The sequence below is a fragment of the Protopterus annectens genome, chromosome 4.part1 (genome assembly GCF_019279795.1).
Source record: "Protopterus annectens isolate FY-2018-M chromosome 4.part1, PAN1.0, whole genome shotgun sequence".
In the NCBI taxonomy this organism is placed as follows: domain Eukaryota; kingdom Metazoa; phylum Chordata; order Ceratodontiformes; family Protopteridae; genus Protopterus; species Protopterus annectens.
Window position 1 is genome coordinate 567,982,523 of NC_056734.1, and position 21,590 is coordinate 568,004,112.

Here is a 21,590-nt window from a genome sequence, read left to right on the forward strand (position 1 = left end):
AAGATCTACCTGAGGAATGCCCTACCAATGGGTAATATCCAGGAACACATCTCCGTGTATTTTCCATACGTGGACTTGTTTGATGGACTGGCTTAAGGAGTCTGCCACTAGATTATGCTCTGAGGAAATGAAAAATGTCTAAGGAATCACTTTATACCACAGAATGTAAGAAAATTCCATTGTTTTTGGTTGGTCTTGATGCGGAGACAGTATTTAGCAGAGTGGGCTGGAACTTTATGTGTGGGGCAGTGGAGGCATTTGCATTTCCTGAGGGAATTATGAGGTTGACTTGGGGATGTATGAGGGATTGGAGGAGAGGACTGAAGTGGGTGGGGTCCTCTCTGGTGCTTTCTGCTTGAATGGGGAAGCCAGGTGGGGGTGCCTTTTTCCCCTTTGTTGTTTGCATTGTATTTGAAGCCACTGGCAAAGAGAATGTGGGACTCGGGGATTTGGGGACATAGTTGGTAGGGTGGTCAAAAGGGGCTGGCCTTGTTTGCAGATGATATTGTTTTATGCCTGACAAAACCGGAAGGAGACATTGCAGTGTTGTGCAACATTCTGATACAGTTTTGGATCTTTTTGGGATACAAGATTGGTGAGGCTGGATGGTGGTGGGTTGTGTGCCCACTCATGAACTGGTTTAGGGATAGCCATATTTATGGGTACATAATGAGATGAAGTATTCAGGAGTATGGATTGATTCTGGTGTGGCAGCTTGGGATGTGTGGGAAGAGACTAGGTAAAAGATGGCACAAGGACTGAGAAGATGGAGGCTTTGTTGCATGGATATGGATGGTGGGAATATAGGCAGTTAAAATGTTTTTGGTCCCTTTGGTCTTCTACACAGGTCAGGCAGAGGAGAAGTTGTGGATTGCAGCTGGTGAGGAGCTGGACAACTTTGTCTGGGAGGGGAAGACAGCATGAGTTGGGTGGGATGGACTGATTCTTCCAGTGGAGCAGGGCTGATTGGGATCGCCCAGTTTGAGAGGGTGTTTCAGAGCTGCATGGTTGAGGCTATTGTACATAGCGCAGGTAGTATGATGGTAAAGCAGAGGGGAAGCTCAGGAAACCGGGACAGACTAGGATTTTGGATGCAGGCCTTTGGGGAGGAAAATGGTGACCATGCAGAATGTTGTATCCATGGGGTAGCAGAAAGTATTCCGGGAACTAAATCAACATGGGAATGGAGAAAGGAGATTCTGCCGATGGGGATGACTGCAATTACAGATACAGACTGTACGCAAGAGGGGGCTGGAATTTAATGGAGAAAACTGGCAAAGGAACCAAGGTACTGGGAGCAAATAACCAGAAAGGGAAGGATGATAGAATGGGAAGACGCTGAGAATTTGTTTGGACTGCAGGTTAGAGATTGCCTTTCCTGTCAAGGATTGATATCAGAGTATAGGTGAGGAGAAAGATAGGGGGTGGATGAAAGATCTGCACTGGTAGAGTTTTGATAGAATGTAGAACATTAGCTGCCATTAAAAAAGAAATAATTCTTAGAGCATATAAAATATTGCATGATAACTACAAGAATCAATCAGAGGAGGTTAGAAAGGATTCGGGAGAGAGACTAGAAAATGAAATTCACAAAGAAACAATGACAGGATATATGCATGTCTCCCAAATATGCAACAAAATCTAGAAGATTTAGGATATTTTGCCTGGAAATGTTTACATAGATGTTTTTATACCCCAAGTAGACTCAAGAATTTTTCCTCAGGCAGACAGCAAATGTTGGAGCTGTGAAGGGGAAGAAAGAGGTTATTGGGAACATTTTCTGGACGTCCGGTGAGTTGGTGGATTTTGTGGATTCCCTGCGGGATGCACTATCAGAGATGTTGGGTGGGCAGATTGGTCTGATGAGGGAGATGATTCTTATGAGCTATGATACAGAATCAGAATTGTTTAGACATGGTAAGGCCTCGCTGTGTCTAATAATGGTGGCTGCCAGAAAAGCCATTACTAGAAAATGGAAATCAAAATCTAAACCAACTATACTAGAAGTAGTGAATATAGTAAAGATAAAACAACTGGAATTGAGATCTTTAGAAAAGGTTAGGAGCAAATTACATAGGAAACAATGGGAATTGTGGGAACAATACATACAGGGGAGGAATGAGGTTTAAAAGGTGTCAGGACTTAAATGAGGTATGTGATGTTTGAATGAGAAAGATTGGGTAGATAAGTGATGTATAATGTTTGCAACTGGGAGTGTGCCAGTATGGTTTGTGATGTAAAATGCTTGCAACTAAGGTTGCATCTGTTTGTTTTGTTTTCATTTATGCAAAAGTATGATTGCCTATGTAGTAAGTAATGGTTTACTAAAGACGTTTCTTGTTAAAAAAATAAGGCAGTAATTGAATAATTTATGTAATGTTGCTTAGGTTATATGACATATAGCAGTATCAGTAAAGTACAGTGTTTATGTTAATATAGATTACTTTTATATGAATACAAATTTGCCTATGTCACAAGTGATAATTCAATAAAGGTGTTTAGAAGAGGAAAAAAAAAAGAATCATTGGACACCAGGTAGCTAAATCCCAGACTTGAACAGCTAATCTGCAAAGAAGACATGACTTTGTGCCCCAGAACTTGCTGACATATCACTTCACTGTGGTATTGTCTGTAAAACATTTGAGGGACCCAGGATGAAGAAGGGAATAAAAAGCCTTCAGAGCCAGAAACGGAGCCCTCATCTCCTTTAAGTTGATGTGGTCTGTCCTCTTATAAGGAGGCTAGAGACCCTGTACCTTTAGGGGGCCATAGGAGGCACCCCTCCCCCTGTCTGAGGTGTCTGTAAAGAGCTCCTGAGTGGGAACTTGAACTTGAAAAGGAAGCCTGGAGTGACAGAAAGTTGCTGAATCCACCACTAACACTCAAGCTTGAGACAGGAGACAGGAAAAAATTACCAGGAACAATATTGAAGCCACACCAATCTGTGTTACCACTGAAGTTTCCTCATATACAGCCTGGTGAGAGGGAACATAGGAATGGTGGAAGCCATGAAACCCAGACCCCTGAGAAACTCCTTGTCTGTGACAGACGCCAGAGTAAGACGGGATTGAAAAAAAGGTTATTAGAGATGGAGCTTCGGGGATTACTCAGAAATGTCAACATGAGAACTGTCTGAAGCCTGCAGCTGAGAAAAATGTGATCCTGGGAAGGCAATAGAACTGATTTCTGAAGGTTTATAGTGAACCCTAGACCAAGCAGTAAACTTGAGATCCAAAAGCAGACTGTTGGGGGGGAAATGAGCTTGAATAAGCAGATTATCTAGCTAGGGAAACATATGAATACCTCAAACCCTGCAAAAAGCAATGACAGGAGCAAAGCATTTGGTGAACACCCTTGGGGCTTTGGAGAGGCCAAAAGGCAAAGCACAGAACTGAAAATGCAAGAAAAAGACAGAGAAACCTAAAAATTTTCCAAAAAGAGGCTGGATGGGGATGTGAAGGTATGCATTCTTGGGATCCAGAGATACCAAAAAGGCCTGAGAAAGAAGGAGGAAACAATTGTCTGAAGGGATAACATTTGAAAGAAAGACATCTTGAGAAAAGTGTTCAGCAAGGAAAGATCCAGAATTGGTCTCTATGTACCCACCCTTTCATGAGACCAAAATCATTCTCATACCTTGGTGGGCAGCATGGCTTGAAAGGTGCCCTGAGAAAAAAAGAGAGTGAAGAAACTCTGGAAAGTGAGTGAGCTTTTCCAGAGGAGGTTGAAGAATGCCTAAAAAGGGGGGAAGGTACTTCCAAACCATGAAACATCCCTGCAGATAATGGACAGAACCTGAGAGTCTGAAGTGATTTGTAGCCAATTTGGAAGAGACCGGGAAAGATGGATGGACAAGGGAACCTGACCAAGGGAAGGAGGAAGCAAACCATTAAATAGAACCAGGCTTGTCATGAAAAGGCGGCTTCTGGGAGACCGGAGTCTAAGTAAACCTAGCAGAAGGCACGAACCCTTCTTGCTCTTGGGAGGATGACGAGATACGAACAAAGGCAGACTTGGAGGGACAGTTCCTCTGAAATAAAGGGATGGAAGATTTTCAGCTCCTGCTGGGCTTTGCCATTTTGTCCTGCAGGAACTTAAAAAGGTCAGCAACAGCAGAACCAGAAACAGTTTTGTTATCCAAAGGGGCATCCAAAAGTTTGGCCTTAATGTCATCAGGCAAAGCCTTGCTAAATAGAGTTCTGTATAAATTGCTGTGTGTGTGAGATTGTATTTTTGTGTGTTTAATGCTGAGAGTCTGGCGTCATCTCATTCTACTTTTCTGGACTGCTTTACTCTGGTTGATTTGTTTGATGAGACGTTTACACAGCACAGGCTGATTTTTTTTTTTTTTTTTAACAGGAAAAAACAAAGACACTGGTTGTGAAGGTCTTTATGGGGAATCTGCTTCTCACAAAGGCATTTTCCCTTTCTAGATGATATGAACAATAAAACAATAAGAAAAGGGAAGAAACCCCAGCTGGGCGCTTATCTGAAAACATTGTTTGGTAACTAGCACAGCAGACAGGCATTCAGACCTTCATTCGATAATGGCATTCGGACTGGCAGCAAAGAAGTTCTGAGTGTTTGTCTACATGTCACCTTTATGCCCTATGTCTTGCGCAGGCAGCATGTGTGTGATGTAAAGTGCCTACAAAAGCTGAAAACTTTGGTGTACCAGCTGGATATTGGGCTATCCTTGGCAGGAGATCACTTAAGTGAAGAATACTGCAAGAGTGATATGGAAGGACATCTGCTAAGTACAGCATATCTGTCAAAGATATATGAAGAACTGTTGGAAGAAAAAAGTACAGTTGTGCAAGATCTTACCAAAATGGTAGATGCCCTTTTCAGTGTTGCACTATTCATTACAATATGGATTTCCCTGACAACGGCAGCCTGACATCCGGCCAGTATACCAAAGCCTTTAGGTTGCTTTAAGTTACGCCATATGTCACGTGTATGCTCTCTGCTCAGAGTAGGGCATAAAGGTGAAGTCTGGACATACCATCCTTAGAACTGAGGGACCCAGTAGGAGCTCTAGTCCAAGGAGAAAAAATGTAACCAGTACATCCAGAAGAGAAAAGGACTAGGGGAAGAGGGAGTGAATACTGCAACAGTGAAGAGGAGAATATCTACTATTAGGGTAAGATCTTACACAACTGTCCTATGTCCTTCCATTTCACTGTTGTGGTATTCATTACAATAAGGAGAGTGCCATAGCTCAGGAAAAAGGGAGGGGGGAAAGGACCAGCAGAGCTCTCTAGGAATCCATCAAGGATGGCCCTAGCAAAACCAGCTCTAGCTCTGGAAATTCCATCTAACTTGTAGTGCTTGGTAAATATACACACAGAAGTCTAGGCAGCTGCCTTAAGAACAGAGCTGGTATCCAAACCCTTGAAAAAAGCACCAGAAGAAGCCATAGCTCTGGTAGAATGAGCTTTAACGGAAAAAGGAAGGCTCTTACCATGAAAGCAACAATAAAAAGAAATGGCTTTAGAAATCCAAGAAATAGTTTGCTTGGACACAGCCAATCCTAAGGACCTAGGATGAAAAGAAAAGAGCTGATCAGATTTGCAAAAAGTCTTAGTCTCATCTAAAAACAATTTGAGTTGTCTATGCACATCCAACTTGTAGAGCACCTTCTCACTGGCATATTCCTAGAAGGGAAAAAGTACACAAATCAATAGACTGATTAAGGGACAACTCATTCACCACCTTGGGCACAAAAGAAGGATTGGTACTAAGGGACACCCTGTCCTTATGAAACATCAAAAAAGGAGGACAAGCCATAACGGCTTGAAGCTCAGACACCTGTCTGACAGAAGTAAGGGCTAACAAAACAGTCTTCCAACAGCAATTCTGCAAAGAAGCTGAAGCTGCAGGCTCAAAAACAGCCTGGGTCAATTTTTCTACAACAAAATTAAGATCCCAGGGAGGAGGAACAGGCTTCCTGAGAGGCCTAATATGTAGGATGTCTTTAACGAATTGCTTAGCTTCAAACCTAGAAGCTAAAGGATGCGATAAAGACAGACAAGCAGAAATAGCTGATAAGTGGGCCTTAACAGGACAGAAGAATAAGCTAACCCAGCACTGAGCAGTTCACACAGATAAGACAGAACCAAAGGAACATCCACAAAAGTGGATCCAGGTTACGAGAAAAACACCAAACAGAAAACCTCTTCCATTTGAATAAGTAGGATTTCCTAGTAATGAGTTTCCTGGCCTCTTGCAAGACCCTTAACAAGTCCTCAGAAAAAAAGATGTCTATGTGGAATCAAAATCCTATTACCCCCAGTGTCAGCTGAACAGTGGACAGGTGGAGATAGATGAGAGATACCTTGACTTGTGTGAGTAGGGCCATCCTTTCAGGTAACTTGTGATGACTGCCCTTGGCTAAATGCAGAAGGAGGAACCAATGCTGTCTTGGCCTAAAGGGAGTCATCAACACGATTTTAGGAGCATTCTGTTGTATTTTGAACAGGGCTTTTGGAATGAAAGGAAGGGGAGGGAAGGGAAAGCATAAAGAAACATCCCACTCCAAGGAAAAAGAGAGGGTAGGACCTAGGAGTCTGGCATAAAATAGTGGAAGCTGTTTATTCAGAGGGAAGGCAAAAAGATCCATTTGAGGAGTACCTCACTGGCGGGCAACGTCCAGAAACACATCCCTGTGAAGCATTCATTCATGGAATTGAGTTATGGCCCTCCTCAGACAGTCTGCCACAATGTTTTGACTTGAAGTAATGTAAACTGTCTGAAGAGTCACTTGATACTGGATAGCTAGTTCCCACACTAGGAGTGCCCACTGGCAAAGAAGATAAACCCCCCCCCCCCCCAGTTGACATACCACATCACTGTAGTATTGTCTGCAAACATCTTGAGAGGTCCTGGGTAGGAGAGAGGATGAAAAGCCTGAAGAGCCAGCAGAAGAGCTCTCATCTCCTTGACGTTTGTGTGGTCTTTTTGTTGATGAGGCAATCAGTCTCCCTGTAACTTTAGGGAGCCAAAAGCTGCTCCCCATCCCACATCTGAACAATCTGTGATAAGCTCATGAGAAGAAAAGTGGATGAAAAGGGAGCCCTCGACGGACAGTCACCTTCTGAATCCACCACTGAAGTTCCTGCTTGAGACATGGAAGAAAAGGAACTAAAAATCTGACGGGATGAGAATGCTGAAGCCAAACTAACTTTAGAAACTTTTAGTTATGTACTTACCATAACTTCGGATGTATGGGATCCATCTCGCCTACATTCATAACTGATGGGTTCGGAGCCGATCCATCGGCTCCGACTCGGCCAACTAGTACACTAGAACGAAGTCTCTTACTGGCTGGGCTACCCTCTATCCCAGGATGCACCACACCTGCTTCCCCAGATCTTGTTTGTTCGCTTTCATACTAACATGCAAACACAGAAAAATAGCAGTTATTCCAACCAACTAAAGTTCTTCAAGAGAAGATCTGCAAATGCACTTACATTTCCTCTAAATCCGAATGGAAGGGGGAAGGAGGGTGGGTCGTATGAATGTAGCCGAGATGGATCCCATACATCCGAAGTTATGGTAAGTACATAACTAAAAGATGTAATGGGATCCTATCTCGCCTACATTCATAACTGATGGGACAGCGTCCCTAGCACCTAAATCCCGGGTGGCTCATTGGAAAACACTCCTGAGAACTGTGGAACCAAAGGAAGCCCTGCCCCGAGAAACCACATCTAGTTTGTAATGAGAAATGAAAGTGTGCGGAGAAGACCAGGTAGCCGCAGCACAAATATCATCTATTGATAATTTGGAGTGAAAAGCTACAGAAGTAGCCATTGCCCTGGTAGAATGAGCCCTGACTGGAAAAGGAGGCTCTGTCAGCCTGAGAATAAATGAAGCAGATGCAATCTTTAATCCATTTGGCTATGGAGGTTTTAGCTACTGGTTGACCCAATCTGTTTATTGCAAAGGACACAAACAGTTGATTTGATTTCCGCGTCTGAGCAGTTCTGTTCAAATAAAAATGCAGTTGTCTATGGACATCCAACTGGTGAAGGATATATTCTGCGTTATTGGAGAATTCGGGAAAAAATACAGGGAGCTCTAGAGACAGTTGAATGCAGAAAGAAGAAGCTACCTTTGGTAAAAAAGAGGGATTTAATTTAAGGGACACTCTATGTTTGTGAAAAATCAAATAAGGAGGATTAGAACAAAGAGCCTGAAGCTCTGAAACCCGCCTGGCCGAAGTTATGGCCACTAAAAAGGCGGTTTTCCAAGACAGGAATTTCAAATCGCAGGTAGCTGCCGGTTCAAAGGGGAGGGCAGTTAAGGCAGCCAGGACCAAATTTAGGTCCCAAGGGGGGACAGGATGAGATATTGGGGGCCTGAGGAGCCACGCTCCTTTAAGGAAAGACTTGCAGAGTTTGTTTGCCATTAATGAAGGTTCAAAAGAAACATGAAAATTAGAGATGGCCGCTAGCTGAACCTTAATCGTGGAAACTGAGGAGCCCAACTGAAAAAGAGAGGCCAGGAAATTCAAGACCTCTGATACTGGGGCGGTAAGAGAGTCTATACCTCGTTGCTGTGCCCAAAGGGCAAACCTTTTCCATTTGCTGGAATACAGTTTGACAGTGGAAGGTTTGTGAGAAGACAATATGTGGATAACCTCCGGAGAGAGGGAATTGTCCCTGACTAAGGATGGAAGCGGAGTAACCACGCCGCCAACCTCAAGGACTTGAGAGATGGGTGAGACTGTCCTGACTGATGAGTCAACAGGTCAGGCACCGGGTCCAGAAACCATGGACCTTCTACCGCATACCTCCGAAGGAAGGGGAACCAAACCTGACGAGGCCAGTGCGGGGCAATCAAAATCATGTCGCTCTCCAGGTAAATTGCCTTCTGTATCACCCTCGGCAGGAAGGGAACCGGAGGGAAGGCATAAAGGAGACCGGGGGGCCAAATGTGGGTTAGAGTGTCCCTGGGAATCTGTCCCTGAGAGGGGGTCAGAGTGAAGAACTCTCTGCACTTCGCATTGTGGGGGCTGGCAAACAAGTCGCAGCAAGGGAGACCCCAGTTGGCAAAGATTTTCGCAGCCACTCTTTGGTTGAGGGACCACTCGTGGGGTAACAGGATAGTCCTGCTTAGTCTGTCCGCAATCACATTGGATTTCCCCGGTATGTGCGTTGCTATTAGGAAGCGGTTGGTAGCTACCGCCCAGTGCCAAAGTCTCATGGCTTCTCTGCACAGTGGGTACGACCTGGTCCCACCTTGCTTGTTTATATACCAAACTACCGACATGTTGTCGGATAGGATAGCAATCAGACCTTGCGGGAGAGCGTGATGGAGAGCTTGTAGTACCAGTAGTACCGCTCTCATTTCCAGGATATTGATGTGCAAATGCGCTTCCTGATGTTGCCATGTGCCTTGGACAGACCTGTCCAGGTAATGACCCCCCCACCCTACCTGAGAGGCGTCCGTGGTCACAGTGGCAACGGGGGACTGAAGAATAAAAGGTCGCCCCTGGTCGAGATTGGATCGGAGGAGCCACCAACGCAGATCTCGACGGCAACTTTCCGTAATCATAACCAAGTGGTTCAAGGGGAGTTCCTGATAGGACCATTGAACCGACGGTAGCCATTGCAGCACCCGCATGTGAAGTCTGGCTAAGGGGACTAGGAGAATAGTTGATGCCATCGAACCCAATACCTGTAGAATCAGATGGGCCGGAGCTCTTGATAGAGGGAGGCAGGATCGAACTTGGTTCTGCAAAACTTGAATCCTTGCTGCCGGTAAGAAGACGCGCATCCTTTTTGTGTCTAACTCTGCGCCTATAAAGGTAATACGCTGAGATGGCTGTAGTACAGATTTTTGCCAGTTGAAAGTAATTCCCAGGAAACGGCCCAAGGTGACTGTGGCCGTGAGCGCCTGAATTAGTAGATGCTTGGAGGTGGCAGTAAGTAGCCAGTCGTCTAGGTATGGAAACACTTGGAATCCTAGACTTCTCAGGTGAGCAGTCACCACTGCCAGACACTTGGTGAACACCCTGGGGGCTGTGGTGAGACCAAAGGGCAGTGCTCGGAACTGGAAATGACTGTCTCCCAGGCGGAAGCGTAAATGACTCCTGGACTCTTGACTTATCAGAATGTGATAGTAAGCGTCCTTGAGATCTATGGAGCACATCCAGACATCCTTCTCCAATAGTGGGAGAATGGACTGAAGAGTGATCATTCGGAATTTGGACTTTTTCACAAAGCGATTCAATGAACTGAGGTCCAAAATGGGCCTGAAGTCCCCTGTCTTTTTTGGCACCAAAAATAGTCTTGAGTAAGTTCCTGATCCGATCTGATCGGCGGGGACAGGCTGGATGACTCCTTTTTCTAGCAGCTCTGAAATTTCTATTGCTGCTTGATCCCGCTGACTGGGTGGCACGTCCGGGATTTCCCTGAAGGGAAGGGGGGGCTTGATGAAGGGAATGAGATAGCCTCCGGTAATAATCCGGAGCACCCACTGGTCGCTGGTAATAGCTTCCCAAGCTTGTGGGTGTTCCGCAAAACAACCCCCGACTGGCTCCGGAGGGACGTTGAGCGTAGGAGGAACCACGAAAGGAATCGCGGTCTCCAGAGTTTCGGGGGCCTCTGCCACCTCTGGGGCGACGTCTTCCTGAATCCCCCCCCCGCCTCTAGAGGGGGGATCACTGGGTGGAATAGGGAAAGACCTCTGAGTTTTCCTGAACCACATTTTCCCTCCTCTCTGGGCCTTGGGGTAAGGCCTAGAGGGAGCGGAAAAACGGGCCCCAACGGCAGTTAAGGTCTTGCCCTCCTGCTCGCACCGAGTCAGTGTGTCCTTCCCCTTGGGTCCAAACAAAGAGGACCAATCAAAGGGGGCGTCGGCGAAGAAAGACTTGAAGGCCTCCGCAAAGGAACACAAGCGTAACCAGGCGTGTCTCCTGAGGGCCACGCCTGTTCCCGCTGCACTACTCGCCCCCTCGGCCGCATACGAGATGAGCCTCATGGACGAGTTCACAATGGAAGATAAGGTAGTCATCTGGGCGCCAACAGTGTGGGCTAACGCCTTGGGTAGATTACCCGTGAGGGACTCGCTTAGCTCTTTAAGGAGGTCCCTTTGGAGCTTAGTAAAATGACATAAGTAATTCAGCGACCGTAAGGTAAAGGCCGCTGAAGAAAGGGTACGCTTCCCGTACCTATCCATGCTCCTGGAATCCTTATTAGGAGGGTGGATAGACGTTGAAGCCTCTGCCACGTCCTGCTGTGTGGCAGATGCCACCACCATTGCATCTACAGGAACTCCTTTTGTTAAAAATTCCTTTTGAGGGGGGGGCTGAAAGAAATTTGTTGGGTCTTGCAGGCACCGGTTCCACAGAATCAGGGTGTTCCCAAGCCCTTCGAGAAACCAAATCAAGTAATTCATCGAAGGGCGGAGACACCCAGGAGGCGGAAGGCTGGGCCCCGAAGGCCTTGAGGAAGACTGACTCCTCAGCGGAAGGGGTTTTGGCCTGCCAATCTCCTCTCTGTCTCAGAATCTCAAGGATATCCGAGAAAGAGACATCATCCGAAGATGATTTTGGGGACCCCTCCGCATCATCGAGGTCAGTGTCAGATGTGACAGACTCATCTTGGGAGTCTACGTGCTTCCTCTTGCACAATTTCTTCCGTGGAGGCTCATCCGAAGCGGTTTCGGACGGACCCCCCCGGAAGAAGGGAACCCCCCACGGGGGTATCCTCAGTCCCTGGGGCCCCACTGTCATGGGACTGCAGTACGCCAGAAGCACCAGTCTCCAGGTCTAGGGACGGTGAGATGGAAGCCTGCTGAGCCGGCAAGGACATGGCCAGCGCGCTCCTCATGGCCTCAAAGGCAGGACCTCCAGACTCCATGGAGGTCACTGGCCGAGAGACCACGACGGCACTAGGAATCCCCGCAGCCGATGCTCCGAGGGGAAGACTATGCACTGAGGCATCTAGTTCCAAGATGTTCCCCTCGGCCCCGGCTGAGGAAGTCCCAGTACCGAACCCCGAACCCGAGGACAGGGTAGGAACAATGGTCGGAACCGATAAACCTCGAAGGGGTCTCGGTTCCGACTGTACGGCTCCGCCTTGCACCACCATCACCGACACCAACGGCTCCGAGGAGGTTGGAGGAGGAATCGAAAGTTTCGAGGGGGGGATTGGCTCCGGGGCCGAATGGGCTGGAGCCGAGACCATTTTTGCAAAAACTGGAGACTGGAAAAGCCTCTGAATAACCCTATCCAAATCCGAATCCGACAATTTGGAGGATTTAGAGGAAGTAGAAAGGGGTCGAGACGACTTCCCTCTCGGCTCAGACAATGTAGGGGACCGGCTCCGAAAGGGCTCCAACACTATCGGCGCCGGGTCCGGCACAGTACGAATAAGGGTTGGCGCCGAAGGAGCTTTCGGAGCCGAGGGGGAAGAGTCTGAGCTGCACACCTCCACCGGCTCCGAGACCAATGGAACCGAGGGAGGTGATTCGCCTCTCGATGCTCCAACCTGCGGCTCCGAAAGCAATGGAGCCGAGGAAAGAGGCATCGAGGCAGACCCTTCGACCCTCGGCTCCGAAGTCAGTGGAGCCGAAGAAGAAGAGGTCGACTTATGCTTCTTAGTAGTCGGCTCCGACGGACTGGTCGGAGCCGACGACCTTTTCTTTTTAGAAGCAGTAGGAGGAGATGAAGCCAAAGCTTCCTCAAAAGAGGGCTTAATAAGACCCTTCAGGATCAATTTATTTTTTCGTTCTTGAAGAACCCTAGCAGAAAAAGCATGACGCACACTACATGTTTCTTGCAAATGCTTTGGCCCTAAACAATACACGCAAATAGCATGACTGTCTGTAATAGACATTTTATAATTGCACCTAGTGCACTTTTTGAACCCAGATTTTTGTTCTTTAGACATTTTAATGTGAATAACAGTATGCAATACTCTAATTACACGCAAGGAACCGAAGTGACCAAAAAAATAACTGTTAGAGCACGAGAAAAAAGGGTGTGCAAGCCCTCTAGAGACAAGGTTTACCTCACAAGGGAGACAACAACCACAAGAGAAGACAACAATGGGCAAAAGCCCTCTAACTTAAACGGGCTTTGCCCGGAGAGGAAAAGGGAGTAAAATAAACAATTCACTCACTCCACTAAGAAGGGCAAAGGCCCTCTAACTTAAACGGGCCTCGCCCAACCAACCGATATATAAAAACCGACCAATAACACTCACACCAATAACACTCAACAAAAGCACGGAATAGCTGTTAAAACAGCTGTTGATTTAATATATGAAGAAAACCCAAGGTCAAAAGACCAGAAAAGTAATAAAAAGTACACTTAGCTCCAGCCAAGTTGAGACCACGTCTAGCTTGTAAAGCGGCAAACGAGATCTGGGGAAGCAGGTGTGGTGCATCCTGGGATAGAGGGTAGCCCAGCCAATAAGAGACTTCGTTCTAGTGTACTAGTTGGCCGAGTCGGAGCCGATGGATCGGCTCCGAACCCATCAGTTATGAATGTAGGCGAGATAGGATCCCATTACATCCACTGACATTTTCTCATGTGGAGTTTGGCAAAGGGAGCATAGGGATGCTGGAAGCCATGAACCTCAGAGCTCTCAGAAATTCCTTTGTTGTTACTGAGGTCAGAGGAAGAAGGGATTGAAAAAAAGGAAATAAGAGTTAGGGCCTTGGAAGGAGGCAGGGATGCCAGCATAGGAACATCCTGGATCCTGCACCCAAGAAAAATATTATCATGAGGAGTCAGAAAGAACTTTTTGAAATTTATAGTGAAACACAGTCTTTGCAGAAGGAAGACAGCAAAAAGAAGACTTTGCAACTGGACAGGATGCCTGAAACAAGAGATCATTTGAGTAGGGAAAGACATGAATCCCCTTAGCCTGCAAAAAGCAATCACAGGAGCAAGGCATTTGGTGAATATCCTTGGGGCAGCAGAAAGGCCAAAGGCCAAAGCAGACTTTTGAAAATAAAAGCTTCCCAAAAGGGGGATGAAGTGGGATATGAAAATGAGCATCCTTGAGGTCCACAGACACCAGTTGAGCCTGAGGAAGCAGAAGAGGGAACAAAGTCTGAAGGGACAACATTCGAAAAGAGGGGACCTTCAGAAAAGTATTCAGATGAGATTAGAGGTCCAGAATAGGTCTTCAAGTGCCCTCTTTCCTAGGCACCAAAAACATTCTGGAATAAATCCCCATCCACCTTTGAGAAACTGGAACTTCCTGAGTAGTTTCCAGAGTCCAGAGATCCAGAAGCACCCCTAGAAAGAAAGGCAACTGTTCCTGAGGGGGCTGAGGAATGTCCATAACAGGGGGGGGGGAAGAGATTTCCAGACCATGAAGTACCCTAGGAGGATAACAGATAGAACCCAGGAATCCTGAGTAATCTTTAACCAAACAGGAAGAGAAAGGGAAAGGCAAAGAGGAATGTGGCTGAGAAGAACAGGATAATCAGACAGCACCTGGTTTACCAGGAAAAGCAGACTTCTGTGGCACAGAAATTTTAGCGGCTTTAGCAGGGGGAGCCAGCTTCCCACCCTTCTTAATCTTGGTGGAGGGCGAGACTGCCTACGAACAAAGGCTTGTTTATTGGGTTAATTTTTCTGAAATTTAAGCAAAGGAGAAACAAAAACATGATTAAGGTCCTGCAGGGCCTTGCCCTTATCCTGTAGAGACTTAAATAAATCAGCAGCAGCTTTAACAAACAAGTTTATGTTGTCTGGAGGACTGTCTATCAACTTAGCCTGAATATCATCAGGCAAAGGCTGAAGCAGAAACTAGGAGTATCTCCTTACCACAGAACCAAAGCCAGCAGCCCTAGAAGAAGAGTTTGCTGCATCATAACTGCACTTAATAGAATGGCGAGCCACCTGGGAAGAAGTCCCTAAACGAGAAAGAGCAGAAGTCTTCCCTTCAGAGTATGGGAGATCAGAAATTACCTGACAGGCCTGGGAAAGAAAGTACAGTTGTGTACACTTACCATAAATGTAGATGTTCGAGTATATTCACTGTTGCAGTCATTACATTTGGGTAATCCTGCTGGCAGGTTGCCCTCAGTCGGCCCGAATTCCAAAGTCCTGGGTCCTGCGTCGGCTGCTGTCACCCCCTCCCCGACGTCAGGTCGTCAGGGGTATAAAAGATGTGGTTGACGCCATTTTCTTTAGTTTTTCTTGCCCCAGATGTCAGGTGCCCCCTAAAAGGGTAACCAAATATATATATATATATATATATATATATATATATATATATATATATATATATATATATATAAATACATGCACCAATATAAACATTACCTTCATCTACCAGCAAATACACCACATAGGTTGTATAAATCAGAGAAGGAAAGATAGGTTCCCATCAGAAGAAAGGGGGATGGTGGGTGGGTAACCTGGACTGCAATAGTGAATACACTTGAACATCTACATTTATGGTAAGTGTACACAACTGTACTATGTTCTTCGTGTTTCACTGTTGCAGTCATTACATTTGTGTAGAGTCCCAAAGCTATGGATGGGAGGCTGGAGCTAAACAGCATTAGGAGCGGCTATGAGGCCCTGCAGAACTGCAGTGGTAAAGCCTGCCCTGGATTTAGAGTAGAGTGGCAGATGACAGTGCTTTGTAAAGGTGTGCATTGAACTCCAAGTAGCAGCCTCTAAAATGTCCTTGGTTGGTACTCCCCTGAGAAAAGCTGCTGAAGTGGCTGCAGCTCTGGTTGAATGTGGCCTAATGCTCTTGGGCACTGGCTTGCCATGGTATAAGTAGCAGAAACGAATGCAGTGGCCTATCCACTTTGAAATAGTCTGCTTTGAGATGGCCTTTCCTTGTGATACTGCAGCATATGCCACTAGTAATTGCTTTGTCTTTCTGAAAACTATGGTTATTGCTAGGAGCAAAGCGGTTTTCCAAGATAAAAACTTTATATCAGCAGTAGCAGCTGGCTCAAAAGGAGGCAGGGTGAGTTTTTCCAAGACATAGTTGAGGTCCCATGCAGGCATTGGAGATCTCCTTGGAGGCCTTAAATTTTTGGCTCCTCTGAGGTACTGTTTTAATAGGGGATGAGAAAAGACTGGTGGCTCTGTATTGTAATGAGCTGAAATGGCAGAGTCGTGAATTTTAATAGATGAAAAAGATAGGCCTTTGTCCAGCATCTCAGTTAAGTATTGCAAAATCCGAGGAATATTTGGCACAGCTGTATCAGTTCCTTGTGCCTGGTTCCAAGCACAGAATCTCTTCCATTTTCCAGCATAAGATTTTCTAGTACTAGGCCTTCTGGCCTCCAAAATGACATCCATCACAGCTTTACTGAGAGGTGTGTTTTGTATGACTACATTATCCGCCATGCTGCCAAGTTTAAAGTCCTGAGTTGGCTGTGCAGGATCTGATTGTTTTGCTGGGACAGTAGATGAGGAGTTTGAGGTAAGATCCAAGCTGGGCACTGAGAAAAGTTCTTTAGGATTGGAAACCAGTGCTGGCGAGGCCAGTCTGGGGCAATCAGTTTCATTTTTGGCTTCTCCTGTCTGACCTTTAGGAGTACCTTGGGGAGGAGAGGCAGTGGGGGAAAGGCATATACTGATAGGTTTTTCCAGCTGAAAGATAGGGCGTCCACTTTCCATGCTTGTCTGTGATAAGTCCTTGTGCATAATCTTTTTAGTTGGTAGTTGTTAAGGGAGGCAAATAGATCTATGTCCGGGCATCCCCATTTCCTTGTTATCATGCTGAAGACTTGTGGATCCAGCTGCCACTCGTGGGGATCCATGAGGTTTCTGCTTAGTTCGTCTGCCAGAGTATTTTTCCTTCCTGGCAGAAATTGTGCCTGCAGATTTACTTGGTAAGTTAATGCTGTGTCCCACAAAGTCATGGCTAGTCTGCAAAGGGGGTAAGAATGTGTGCCCCCCTGCTTGTTTATATACCACATGACCGTGATGTTGTCTGTCTTTATTAGTAGTTGTCCCGGATGAAGTAGGTCCCTGAAGGCTGTCAGGGCATTCTGAACAGCTAGCATCTCTTTTTGATTGATATGTAGATGCATTTGGGTTGAGGACCATGTGCCCTGAATGCATCTTCCTGCCACTTGGGCCCCCCAGGCATAATCTGATGCATCCGTTGTTAGTGTCTGCCTGGCTGGGGGTAATGTGAATGGCTGTCCCTTGTTTTGGTGACAAGCCTTTGCCCACCATCGAAACTCCTGTTGCAGGCAGGGAATGAGAGTAATCATCGTTTCCAGGCTGTGGCAATGTTGAGTCCAAACACTTTTTAGGTACCATTGAAGTTTCCTCATATGCAGTCTTGCATATGGAATTAGTAGGCTGCAGGATGCCATGAAGCCCAAAACCTGCAGAATTTTTATTGCAGATAACTGGGCTCTTGTTGCCAACACTGTGAAATAGGTAGTCAGTTGCCTTTGTTTGTCTGGCGTGAGATACGCCATCTGGGCAGTTGTATTTAAGCATGCACCCAGGAATATTATCTCTTGAGAGGGTACTAGTTTTGATTTATTTTCGTTGACTGTGTACCCTAGGCATGTTAGAAGTCTTTTCACAAACGCCAGACATTGTAGAAGAATGTCCTTGCTCTCTGCTTGAATTAGGCAGTCGTCCAAGTAAGGATATATTTGTATTCCTCTTTGTCTGCAGAATGCAATTACTGGTGCCAGGCACTTTGTAAAGACCCTGGGCGCAGTAGATAAGCCAAAGGGCAGTGCAGAGAATTGGTAATGCATTGAGCCAGCCTTGAATCGGAGGTACCTTCTGCATGACTGTCTGATTGGGACATGCAGGTATGCCTCTTTTAGGTCTAGAGTCACCACCAGCCAAGCATTCTTGCCCAGCATGGGCAGAAGCTGCTGCAAAGTCATCATCTTGAATTTTGGTATATCCAGGACTGTGTTCAGAATAGATAGGTCCAGTATTGGTCTCCAGGTCTTGTCCTTTCTGGATACCAGGAACAGTCTTGAGTAAAATCCTTGTCCCTGCTCTTGCTCTGGTACTTGTTGAATGGCCCCCATGTCCATGAGGGATGAGACTTGTTTTTGTGCCTCTGCCCATTGATTTTTTGGCAGATCTGGCCAGCCGTTTGCCTTTGGCAGGGTATGGAAATGGAACTTGTACCCTTGTGACACGATATTTAGAACCCACTTGTCCTGGGTTATAATGTGCCAATTTTGAGAAAAAAAAGTGTTAATTTTCCTCCTAAGGGTACTGACAGAAGATAAGTGATTGGTGCAGGCAGGGGGAAGTCATTGGGACTGTTTCCTGTATGGTTGTGATTTGTCTTCTCTAACTTTGGAGGTAGAAGCACCCCACTGTGCTTAGACCTGTAGGAACCTTGCGCCTGGGATCTGCCTCTAGGGCATCTGGATCTGCTCCTTTGAGGTCTGTCTGACACAGGAAATGACCTATTCTTTGTAGGCCAGTTTCTACTAAATCTAGGTGGCTGTACTTGTAAAAAATCTTTGACCGTTTGCATAGATTTAGCTTTGTCCTCCATTTTCTTTAACACCTCCTCTGCCTTAACACCAAACAAAGTATCATGCTGTAAAGGTGCATCTAATAATTTAACTTTGACATGATCAGGCAGATTTTGTTCCTTTAATCAAGCATGCCTCCTAATTACAGAACCTGTGACTGCGGCCCTGCAGGAGGCCTCCAAAGAATCAAAACCACATTGCAAAGTATGCTTTCCAACTTGTTCAGCTGCATGCAATAAATCCTGCATTTCCTTGTTTTCTGCACATTCAGAGTTTAACAACATTTTCTGTTTAATCAATGCCATGACATGTTGCTGATATTTGAGCATATGAAACTGACAGTTTAAGGCCCTTATAGCCAAGGTAGCAGATGTGTAAACCTTTTTTCCCCATTTATCCAGTTCCCTAGAATCTCTGTCAGAGGGGGTAGGGTTTTTTGCAGCGGAAGCCTTAACTAATTTGGGGACCCTGTGAAATAGTTTCTGGGTCTGCAGCAGGGTTTTTATAAAGGAATTTATGAGAGTCAGGAACTCTGTAATATCTGTCAGGCTTAACAGAAGCTGGAGGTAAGGAGTCAGGGGTAAGAGTAGACTCCGAGAAAACATCATCTACAATATCCAACACAGGTGGGATGGCTAGCGGCCTGTGTTGAGGTAGTAAAAGGAAATCCCTAAGCCTCTTTTTAGATTCTGAAAAATCTTGGCTTTCCCAGTGGAAATGCTCCCTCATGGTATGCAAGGTTTCTCCAAATGAATAGTCCTCTGGAGGAGAAGCTGAAGGTATAGATTCTTCAGCATCAGAATCCTCATAGGGGGGAAGAGGATATTCCTGATCAGAAGAGGAATCCGAAGAAATAGAAACCTGATCTGAAGATTCATAGTCAGTCTCTTGCCTAGGCCTCTTATCAGGAGGGGGCTGGGAACCCCTGATCAAGGTAATTAGGTCTTCGGCCATTTTGCACATCTGTTTTTTGGGCATAGAAGCCTGTCCACGTGGCTCTGGAGTTTGTTTCTTTGCTTTAGAAGGTGCTTTAGTCATTGCCTTTGAAGCTGAGGTTGATTTAATGTAAAGATGCTTAGGTCTGAATACACCTTCAGACGCCGGTGCCTGCTCAGCGGCTCTGGACCCATCTGAAGGAATAATGTCCGAGGCTCCAATACCTTGAGTTTTCATCGGCACGGCCGACTCCACGTGGGAGTCAGTAGCAGCCTGTGTCTCTAAAGTAGCAGGCGTCAGGGGCTGCGAAAGCACCTCACTGAGAACTGGCAAACCAGCGACTGGCTTAGGATAAGCTTCGTCGTCGGTTTTGGGCCTCGGTTGTCTATCTCTCTCCTTTTCTTTGCATTTTTTTGTGAACTCCGGTAGTCGGATGGCTATCCGACGACATTTCTGGATAATTAAATAGGCGTCCAAAATAGTTTAAAGCAAAATTATACCAACGCTTAATAGTGCATTGGTTAAATCTTGCACAAAACCGACAACCTGCAATGTTGTGATCAGGGCCTAGGCAAGGAATACAGTAAGAATGAAAGTCCTTATGAGGTATTTGCTTTCCACAAGAAATACAATTATTAACTTTTTCTGACATCGGTCTGGAGCAAGAAAAAAGTTTCCCCAACAGGGTACTTAGCTTTAATGAAGACTTCGGATCTGAAACTCGAACACGAAAATCTCAGGAGTCAGCCGACCGGCACTTGCGAACTGCTTCTGCTTCGGGCACCGCGCGGAAGGAAAGGGTAAAGAAAATGGCGTCAGCCACATATTTTATACCCCTGACGACCTGACGTCAAGGAGGGGGCGAAAGCAGCCGACGCAGGACCCAAGACTTTGTTATTCAGGCCGACTGAAGGCAACCTGCCAGCAGATTACCCAAATGTAATGGCTGCAACAGTGAAACACGAAGAACATCCTGTTTTGTGTATTATGCTGGATGTACTGTAACTGACATTGTCTTTTACCTATGTTCTATATCTTCTTTTACCTGGAGTGTTTTATTAATTTCTTGTTATATTACTATGCTCAGCATACATGATGTAACCTGTTTTGTGTATTATTCTGGATGTACTGTATTTGTATAACTTGATGCTGGAGTTTTTCTCCCCGGGCCTCCGCTGAAAATGGACCTGGTCCAGTTGGAATTTCCCAGTTAACAAATGTAAAATAAATACATAAATAAACAAATAAATAAAATAAAAGCCCCATAACTACTTACCAGCAGTATTACACATACAAACAACACATCAGTAAGTTATTAAAATTCCCACAGGAATTGACAGCAGTAGAAAGTAAAGACTATTAAAATAAAAAGATACACACATTTGTTTTTAATAAAACAAGAGATACATAAAAAGTATATATTAATAGAGAGGAAAGGAAGTTCTCAAAGGAATCTTGTCAGTCTAGAAGTTGCACTCCACCAATGCAGGCTACTGAGGAGACAACTGTACGAGTACAACAGCTGGCACTAAAAGACTGAACAACTAACTTCCTGTGATGTGTTAGGTTTACCCTGATGGGAAGTGCTTAGCCAATCCCCTATCAGAGCGAGTCACAGGAGGAAATTTTAAGCTCTGAAACGTTACCAGTGTGGGTCTGTGCAAGCACAGAGCCCATATGCCACTGAGGCAGTGTGAGTAATGAACATCAGCATTATCCATGTCATTAAATAATGTGTTTTGTGTGTTAATGATGCTCAAGTATTATAGCTCTTCTTAAAACTACAATCCTTGCATAAGTGATTATAACATAATATATGGCTGTCATTTTTATACATGCATGTTTTATTAATTGAAAGGTGACTTACAAATATTTTCCAGCAATCTCACCACAATGTGACATGCATGCATGCATGTACTTTTCAAAACAACGTGTTTTACATTTGAATTCTCACAATCAATTAAATTTACTTCTTACAATCTTGTTAAAGGAAATTGGTAACTGTTCACACATTTTGTTCTGCAGCTGAAGGTTCAGCATTTCAATGGATGAGTTCTATGGATCTTATTACTAATGCAATCTGACTGCATATGATGTGTAACTTGCTGCCGAGTGGCAAGATAGCAGTCCACAGAGCATTATGCCTGAAGGTAGTAAATTCCTTTAGTAGTCTACCACTGTTGTTT

At 45.5% G+C, this 21,590-nt stretch overlaps 1 protein-coding gene across 1 annotated transcript in view; it reads right to left on the minus strand.

Annotated features, from left to right (window-relative positions):
• Positions 1-21,590, minus strand: part of GNB4 (G protein subunit beta 4) — a 1,262,726-nt gene that overhangs the window by 507,533 nt on the left and 733,603 nt on the right. The window lies entirely within an intron of this gene.